We start from the raw sequence: 10543 nt of genomic DNA on the forward strand, positions 1-10543 counted from the left end.
CTGACATGTGATTACATTTTCGCGCAATTTCGGTGCATAGATCCTGAGAAATCAGTACCCACAACAACCACCTCTGGCCATAATAACGGCCTTAATACGCCTGGGCATTGAGTCAAACAGAGCTTGGATGGCGTCTGCAGGTACAACTGCCCATGCAGCTTCAACACGATACAACAGTTCATCAAGAGTAGTGACTGGCGTATTGTGACGAACCAATTGCTCGGCCACCATTGACCAGACGTTTTCAATTGGTCAGAGATCTGGAGAATGTGCTGGCCAGGGCAGCAGTCGAACATTTTCTGTATCCAGAAAGGCCCGTACAGGACCTGCAACATGCGGTCGTACATTATCCTGCTGAAATGTAGAGTTTCGCAGGGATCGAATGAAGGGTAGAGCCAAGGGTAGTAACACATCTGAAATGTAACGGCCACTGTTCAAAGCGCCGTCAGTGCGAACAAGAGGTGACCGAGACGTGTAACCAATGGCACCCCATACCATCACGCCGGGTGATACGCCGGTATGGCGATGACGAATACACGCTTCGAATGTGCGTTCACCCCGTGTGCGGGAAGCGAGAACGCTACCGCAAGACTACGAGCTGCGGACTAATATACCCTGAACGACCGGGATACCTACATGCAAAACAAAAACGCTACGACCTTATGCACAAACCTAAAAAAAAAAAATGCGAGGACTATTCATGAATTAACCTCCAAGGCGCTCTTACAAATAAGAAAAATTTATCGTTCCCAGGTACACTCTCTGATGGAAAGTATCCGGCCTATGGCTCGAACTCTGCTGGTGCTGAGGTGTCTCAATACCTGTGGAAGAAAGGCAGCCAGTTCCTCGTCAAGAGACGATACCAGAGAACCGAACAACGTTGGACATTACAGTCTTGAACGAAGCCGATGTTCTAACTAGTCCCACTGGTGTTCCATTGCGTTCCGGTCAGTAGTCTGGGAAGGCAAGGCTATTTCAGAAATGTTCCCCACAAAGCATCACCCCGGAGGCGCTGCTATATGACAAGATGCGCTGTCATGCTGATACAGTCATAGTTTTCGGACTGTTGTACCACTGTACGCTGCACACGATACTGTAAAATATGTTCATGTCCTTCCGCATTTATCACTTCCTTAAGCGCAACAAGGGAACACTGACCATGGAAAATGCCCACATAGCGTCCACCTCCTCTGTACTTTACTGTTGGCACTGCACATGATGGTAGATATAGATCTCCAGGCATTGACCAAACACAAACCCTTCCATTGGACTGCCACAGGGTATAGCGTCATTCATCACTCCGAAACCTTCGTTTCCAGTCATCTACTGTCCAGTGGCGTTGGTCTTTATAGCACCTCAGGTGTTGCAGAAACATGTGGCGTATGAGGACTTTTCGACCATTGTATCCCAATTTATTTAACTCCCTATGTAGAGCCATTGTGCTTTCTGGACAGCTGGTACCAATTTCGATCTCATGAGTGATTGCTTCCGCTGAATCATGCGATCTTCTACAACCACTTTCCACAACGCTAGATAGTCCCTGCCGCCAGTGCATGCAGTTTGTTTGGCCTCTGTTTAGCTGCATCTATTCCTTCGCGCTTCCCTTTCACACTCACATCACCAGGAGTCGACCTGGCCAGCTTTAGAAGGGTTGAAACGTACCTGATGGATTTGTTACTTAATCCAAGTTCGTAGTCATTGCGCTTTCCTGTTCTGTCATTGTAAACGGCCCAGTCACATTAATGTGACCCACATATGTTCGACGTCAGCGTGCAATAACCACTCACAGATGGTAGGAGGTATCAGTAGCAGTGGAGGGTACATAAAGAGTATCAGGGGTTGGTGGGGATATGAAAACACTGCAGTTACTGTCGCAATGCGGAAAAGGAGCGATTTATCTGTCGTCCAAAAGGGCACGATCAATGGGTTTCGGGCCAAGGGCGAAGCATTTCCAAAACCACTAAGTTTTTGAAGTGTTCACCTGTCGCCGTGGTTAAAGTATACCGTGCATAGCAAAACGGCTGTTTCCAAAACTGGCGCCGAGACAACTGTGGTTCACCACAGGAGATCAACGGCTGTGCAGATTTGTACAGGTGAGTAGACATGCAACTGTTGAGCAACTGACTGTTGAGCTAAACCAAGGGGCTACCAACGGTGACTCCCCAATGACTGTGCAGCGAACGTTGCTGCTTATACACTCCTCGAAATTGAAATAAGAACACCGTGAATTCATTGTCCCAGGAAAGGGAAACTTTATTGACACATTCCTGGGGTCAGATACATCACATGATCACACTGACAGAACCACAGGCACATAGACACAGGCAACAGAGCATGTACAATGTCGGCACTAGTACAGTGTATATCCACCTTTCGCAGCAATGCAGGCTGCTATTCTCCCTTGGAGACGATCGTAGAGATGCTGGATGTAGTCCTGTGGAACGGCTTGTCATGCCATTTCCACCTGGCGCCTCAGTTGGACCAGCGTTCGTGCTGGACGTGCAGACCGCGTGAGACGACGCTTCATCCAGTCCCAAACATGCTCAATGGGGGACAGATCCGGAGATCTTGCTGGCCAGGGTAGTTGACTTACACCTTCTAGAGCACGTTGGGTGGCACGGGATACATGCGGACGTGCATTGTCCTGTTGGAACAGCAAGTTCCCCTGCCGGTCTAGGAATGGTAGAACGATGGGTTCGATGACGGTTTGGATGTACCGTGCACTATTCAGTGTCCCCTCGACGATCACCAGTGGTGTACGGCCAGTGTAGGAGATCGCTCCCCACACCATGATGCCGGGTGTTGGCCCTGTGTGCCTCGGTCGTATGCAGTCCTGATTGTGGCGCTCACCTGCACGGCGCCAAACACGCATACGACCATCATTGGCACCAAGGCAGAAGCGACTCTCATCGCTGAAGACGACACGTCTCCATTCGTCCCTCCATTCACGCCTGTCGCGACACCACTGGAGGCGGGCTGCACGATGTTGGGGCGTGAGCGGAAGACGGCCTAACGGTGTGCGGGACCGTAGCCCAGCTTCATGGAGACGGTTGCGAATGGTCCTCGCCGATACCCCAGGAGCAACAGTGTCCCCAATTTGCTGGGAAGTGGCGGTGCGGTCCCCTACGGCACTGCGTAGGATCCTACGGTCTTGGCGTGCATCCGTGCGTCGCTGCGGTCCGGTCCCAGGTCGACGGGCACGTGCACCTTCCGCCGACCACTGGCGACAACATCGATGTACTGTGGAGACCTCACGCCCCACGTGTTGAGCAATTCGGCGGTACGTCCACCCGGCCTGCCGCATGCCCACTATACGCCCTCGCTCAAAGTCCGTCAACTGCACATACGGTTCACGTCCACGCTGTCGCGGCATGCTACCAGTGTTAAAGGCTGCGATGGAGCTCCGTATGCCACGGCAAACTGGCTGATACTGACGGCGGCGGTGCACAAATGCTGCGCAGCTAGCGCCATTCGACGGCCAACACCGCGGTTCCTGGTGTGTCCGCTGTGCCGTGCGTGTGATCATTGCTTGTACAGCCCTCTCGCATTGTCCGGAGCATGTATGGTGGGTCTGACACACCGGTGTCAATGTGTTCTTTTTTCCATTTCCAGGAGTGTAGGTCTCCACAGTATGCGCCTGGTTCATGTACAAATGCTGGCCGTGAGAGGTGGCACGCCACTCTTTTAACACTGTCAGTCAGATTAATATTCATATTTTTGTCATGATCTCGGTGTTTCCCAATACTACATTTGGTATATGTGGTTCATTGCTTTTTATATGAGGAAATTGTGGGCAGGAAGTTCATATAATTGCATGAGTAGCCTGTGGAGAACTTGTACCTGAGGGGCTGTAGTGGAGGTGACAGACAACAGGGAGAAAGATGGATTGTGGACCAAAACTCCTGTGTCCAGGGACCTGTCTGAGCGAGTGATTCTGGAAAGCAGCGCTCTGTGGATTGAACCTGTAGAGGGAGTTCGGGCCATGGCACTTGCCTCTTCCCACTTAGGGTCGGAGCAGGAGCGGGCCAGTTTGCAAAACATTTTAACTGGACTGGGCCTCAGACCATTGCAAAGGTGGCCATTTGGTGTAAACTGAGTGGAGGAAGTCATTTAAGGGAGGCTACTGTTATCTGCGTTTTTGTTCAATGCTCTGATGGTCATAAAACGCCAAGCATTCTCATGTTAGAAATGGGACTATATGGACAGAGCGGCTGGTGCACGTGTTTAGTGGAGGAAAGACTGTAACTGCCCTGACAGAAGGAAGTCGTCAGGTTCTTTTAGCGAGCGAATAAAAGCAACATATATTTCACAGGCACGGCTGTCTGCGAAACTTAACAGCCTTCTTTCACAAGTTGGGAATGGTCGGCCTGGAAAGATTAGATCTCTTCGTAAGTGAGGAACTATGGTGCCGTCTGGGTAGACGATTTTTGCCGAAACATGGCCATGCTTACTGTGAGAACGACGCCTCCCTAGTCTAAAATCTTCTTTTTCGGACAAGAGAGATTTTTAGTCGCTGATGGCTACCCTCAGCATAATCAAAGCAGAGGCTTGCTCCTTCAGCGTGGAAAGCCCGGCGCTGTGTCTGGATTGGCTACTAGGCCCAGAACAGTCAAGGGGAGATTCAATGAGTAGAGTATAATTCGATTGGTTCGTGGATGCGGTTTTCTTTTTCAGATCCTGTACCGAGGCTTGGTGGAAAGTGATTGCTTCTTCATCTTCTAGTCCTCTCCTCGTGGAGAACTTCAGGTCTTTCCGTAGTGGGTGAGACCTGTGGTGAATTAAGAGCCAGTGGCAGTTTCCAACTGTACCAACAGTGGAACTACGTACCATCTCCAACATATCGTGTGTCACGAGGGTGAACTTATTCGTCCTGAGTCGGCTGTCTGACATTTGACAATTCCAGCATGCACCGTCGTGCCCGTGAGCCAAATTGGATTGGTCAGACCAGAGAATGGGTACATCTCACACTGAAATCTGCCAGGATTTCAGAACTCTGATAGGGAAGTTGCCTGCAATCTAATAATGAGAAAGCCAGTCCGTGTAGTTTGCAAATTTTCGTGGATGCGTCAGAACATTACAGCTGCCGTAGCGCGCCGCTCCTTACCCACTGTGTGCCGTTTTCTGCAGTCACCTCAATCAAGTTGGAAGGGTAAAGTATTGGTGCACCGGTGTAGGATTGTTAAATGATATTCACAGCTGCCTTTTCTCCGGTGAACCATACTTGTGGTATACTTGGCCGTAGTTGGTTCCATTAGAACAGAATTGGGCCTCTCGGTGGATTCATGTAAACAAAGTCAGATTGCGTTGTAAAAGGGATTAATTCAGAGGAGAATTTGTGCAGTTTCCACCCCAATAAATGATTTGCCGATCAAGCACCATTCCTTTCCTGATTTGTGATTGCGATTCTCTTTATTAAGATTTATCAGCTCGTTGTAGTTATAAAAGGATGAATAAACACTTGTAAACTTTGTAAACTTAAACCGCCACTGTTCTCATTCATACTCCCCCGCCCGCATCTCGTGGTCGTGCGGTAGCGTTCTCGCTTCCCACGCCCGGGTTCCCGGGTTCGATTCCCGGCGGGGTCAGGGATTTTCTCTGCCTCGTGATGGCTGGGTGTTGTGTGATGTCCTTAGGTTAGTTAGGTTTAAGTAGTTCTAAGTTCTAGGGGACTGATGACCATAGATGTTAAGTCCCATAGTGCTCAGAGCCATTTGAACCATACTCCCCCAACTATTCACCGTTTTTATTTTTTTTGTGGCAATACATGGGTACACCAGTAATTCAAGGTTCAAATTTTATTAAATTGGTTAATTTTATTATTAGTTTGAGTTCTGAAAGTAACCGCAAACATAAGCAACAAAAGTGCCATGAGTTACTTCACTAATTTCATAAATAAAAAGTTAAGGATGTACCTCACGATTTGAAGATAACTGAAAAGATAATACTTGTCTTTATGTAATGACCGTAACATTTAGCATCACTCAGAGATATATTTATGAATAAAGCAAACGACGGCTTGCAACTGCTGTTCACTGGTGACGAAGGCTAGAATTTGAAAGCCAGTACAGCAACTGGAAGTCCTCTGAGTGAGGACAGCTGGCTTTTTCCCATGCAAAACGTTTTATGCTCCGTCGACGTGAATCGTCTGAAAGCAAACACCCTGAAACAATATTCGGAAGGGTTCAGATCTGAGAAGGGACCATTACGGTCTGGGAAATGTTTTCACTGCATTCCATGAGTGATCTCGTCATTCTGGAAGGCAGAATGGATCAATGGAAAGATGCATCTATCCTTGGGGACCATGTCCACCCCCACATGCAGTTTGCTGTTCCTCGGCACGACGGCATCTACCAACTGGACAACACAACATGTCACACAGCTCACAGTATACATGCGTGGATCGAAGAGCACACGGATGAATTTACCATACTTCCTTGGCCTCTATGCTTTCCGGATTTAAACTCAATCGAGAATGTGTGGGACCACATCGATCGGGCTGTAAGCGCTATGGATCGTCAACCTAGAAACCTAACGCAGGTCGGTACCATTCAGAAACTCACTGACTCCCTTCCTGCACATCTCGCAGCTGTCTACAGTGCAAAAGGTGGTTATTCACGCTTTTGATAGGTGGCCACATTGATATGACTAGATAGTGTACGTTTTGTCATTTGCTTTTTGCAAGCAGAAGTCAATGGTTCAAATGGCTCTGAGAACTATGGGACTCAACTGCTGTGGTCATTAGTCCCCTAGAACTTAGAACTACTTAAACCTAACTAACCTAAGGACATCACACACATCCATGCCCGAGGCAGGATTCTAACCTGCGACCGTAGCAGTCGCACGGTTCCGGACGGCGCGCCTAGAACCGCGAGACCACCGCGGCCGGCCAGAAGTCAATGGCCTAGATTGTGTGTTGTGTATGGGGTGGTGAAACGGGGGATGATGTCGTGAGGGAATGATTCAGAAAATTCAACATTGTTCGTTGACGGTGGTCGATGAGGACATTCAAAAAATGGTTCAAATGGTTCTGAGCACTATGGGACTTAACATCTGAGGTCATCAGTCCCTTAAAACTTAGAACTACTTAAACCTAACTAACCTAAAGACAACACACACAGACATATCCATGTCTGAGGCAGGATTCGAACCTGCGACCGTAGCGGTCGCGCGGTTCCAGACTGAAGCGCCTAGACCCGCTCGGGCACAACGGCCGGCGAGGACATTCAGATGAGACTGATGAACTAGTGCAAATTATTGATGAAATGGTGTTTGCAAAAAATCGGTTCACAATTTCCGAACTTTCTGAAGACCTGACTCGGATTCGGACAGTCGTCTTTAACACTATCTCAGTGACATTAAACTACAATACGTTGTGCACTCGGTGAGTATCAGAATGTCTAACTGATGTTCACTAAACTGAAAGAAAAGATTCTGCCTTGAGATTGCTTCATTGCTGCCAGAAGAGACCATTACGATCTTGGGGAAAGTTTTCGTGGCATTCTCTGGGTGATCTCGTCATTCTGGAAGAAAGAGCGGGGAGAGATCCGAACAGGACCGTGACTATTGGAGGTTATACGTTGGTGCAGTACGTTAATTGTGAAACTGAGGAACATGCCAGGTAGTGGAGGCACCTTCTTTCTCCCAATAAGCCCAAAAATTTCAAGCAGAGACTGTCTAAGCGCATAATGATTGTTAAAGGTTTTTGAAATCGCAAAGGAATTTTGGCAACACGTGTCATGAGAGTAAAGCATGAGAATATTATGATGTCACACGTTTACTGTGAGACACTGTTATAGCTGCGAGCGACAGGCGAGCGGTACACGGCAGAGAATGGACACACGAATCCGCCAGGCGGTGGAGCTGCTGGAGGTATCGCTAACAACGAAACAGACAGGACAGACGAACAAGTAGGGGACGACAGACACTACGACCGACCAGGACACAACACGAGGCAAGCAAGCAAGAACTGAGGTCATAAACACGGAGAGACAACAACAGCAGTATGTATCTCGACACACGGAACAGGAACGCACTGTGGCCGATATTCATACGCGAACTACGGAGAGTACCAGACTGATGGGGTACTTTTTTTTCCTTTATTGAGTTTCGATTCTCCCCAAAGGGGGCGGGCTGGCAGCAGCTTAGTACGCCGCTCTTCAGCCTACAGATTTTTAAAAAAGAAGAAGAAGATAATAAAGAATAAAAGCGGGCTGTAAAAACGATGGGAGGATGGTAATGAAATACACAGGAAGCAGACAGGGAAAATAGTAGACAGACAATTAAAAAACACGGCGATAATCTGATTTCTGTTCGCAACACTTCGGAAAAGATGCACAACACTTAACACTCACTTAAAACACTGTTCTAAAAAGTTGGCACGAAGGTGACACACCACAGCCAAGGGCAGATAGGGGGGGGGGGGGCATGGACAGATGAGGTGGAAAAAGGGGGAAGGAGAGGAAAAACAAAGTGGTGGGGAGGAGCCAACAGAGGGAGAGGACTCACAGGGGGCAGGACAGATGCGAGAGGGAGTGGGGAAAGGCAGAGGAGGGGAATGCAAAAGGACTCAGGGGTGAGAAGGGAGGCAGAGAGAGGGTAGGCGGGGAAAAACAGGATGGAAGGGGGAGAGAGGGAGCCCGGGAAAAGGACAGAGGAAGGGAGGGGGAGGTGAGGATCAGAGTTGATAGGAGGGAAAAAAGGAGGGAGAGAGGGCATCATCCGAGAGGGGGAGTCGACGGAAGCCGCCTTGGGAAAGGAGATGAAGGGTGGAGGGGTGGAGGGTAGGGGGGACACAACGGTGAAGGCTCGGCAGAGGGTGGGGGTTGGAGAGGAGAGGAGCAACCAGGGGATGAAGGGGATCAAGGCAGCGGGAGGTGTAGAGGACATGTTCGAGGAAAACATGGGGGAAAGGAATCAAGTCATAGAGGATCCACGTGGGGGACGGGAGGCGTATACGGAAGGTGAGGCGGAGTGCATAGCACTCGAGGATCTGGGGGGACTTATAGAATTTGGGGGGGGGGGGGCGGATATCCAGGTGGGACTGGCATAACAGAAGATGGGACGGATTAAGGATTTGTAGGTGTGGAGGATGGTAGAGGGGTTCAACCCCATACTGCAGGGGTAGCGCCGCGAGGCCGCCTAAATACACGACCGCGGGAACCGCGATTGGCCGCGGACTTCACGTGGTACAGAGAGTGGCGCACAGAGACCCCTAGTGGGTATCCAGGTCTATTCCCTCTGGCCCGCCTTCAACTTCAACGCCTTCCGACACCAGACTTATTATACGTCGAAGGTCAATTCAAAACAAACAGCCCGGGATAATTACCGAAGAAATCATTCTCCTTCACGATAATGCGATATCGAATGTTGTGAATCAAACGAAGGAAAAACTCAGATGTTTTGACTGGGCGATTTCTCAACATCCTCCTTATAGTCGAGACTTGGCACGAAGCGACTTTTATTTCCTCCCTGAGTTCAAGGTATTCAGCATTTCACGACCGGCGATGAGATCAAGAATGCTGTCAAGAACTGGCTGAAACGCCAGAGGGCACCATTTATTGATGAAAGGCCAATGAAGCGAGTGCCACGGCCAGAAAAATGTTTGAATTTGGGTGGAGACTATATGGAGAACTAATGTCAGTATAAAAAAAAAATGGCATTTACTTTTCTGATCTATTGTTTTTAATAATTAGCTGGAGGTTAATTTATGAACAGCCCTCGTATTTTTGAGTAGCCCCTATCTGCAGCATATATAGCAGCTTGACCAGCTGGTAGTTGCTCTGGAAACCACGGCTTGTTGGTGGGCTGTTGCTGCTGCACCAGACCCACCTCCCCATGTGCTTCATCGTAGACTCAGTCACTTCAGTCCTCTGTGATGCAAAGGATTAAATGTGAAGGAAGTTCCTGAAATCCAAACACATCAACACTCGGCAACTGTAAAGGTCAGCCACCAGACTGAGTCGAAATGTAATACTAACCGAAATCGAGTTTAGACTTACTGATAACGACTAGGAGACAGCAGTAGGCAAATACGTTTTAGAAGTAGACTGCAGATGCTTTATTTCAAATGCGGGTTTATTCCACTGGCCTGAGGTGTCAGCTTTTATCAGTCAACCTTACAATACATCAGACTATAAATAAAGCTTGATTTTCCGAATTCTACACTGTATTAATGTAATCATTACTGTTCAAAAATGTTCAAATGTGTGTGAAATCTTATGGGACTTAACTGCTAAGGTCATCAGTCCCTAAGCTTACACACTACTTAACCTAAATAATCCTAAGGACAAACACATACACGCATGCACGAGGGAGGACTCGAACCTCCGCCGGGACCACCAGCTGCACAGAATCATTACTGTTGCCATAGCTGTAGGCATTGAGCTAGCAACCAGTCATGTGAGGTGTTTTCTTTAAAATTTGGGCTTTCCCTCCACCCCCCCCCCCCTCTTGATGAGATTTGGTAAAATGTTGTGAGACCCACCCCATCCCCGTCCCCTCACAAGAGGTTTATCCCATAGTAGGGTAAAAATTCGTAAAAATT

This window comes from Schistocerca nitens, chromosome 4, assembly GCF_023898315.1.
Source record: "Schistocerca nitens isolate TAMUIC-IGC-003100 chromosome 4, iqSchNite1.1, whole genome shotgun sequence".
Taxonomy (NCBI): Eukaryota; Metazoa; Arthropoda; class Insecta; order Orthoptera; family Acrididae; genus Schistocerca; species Schistocerca nitens.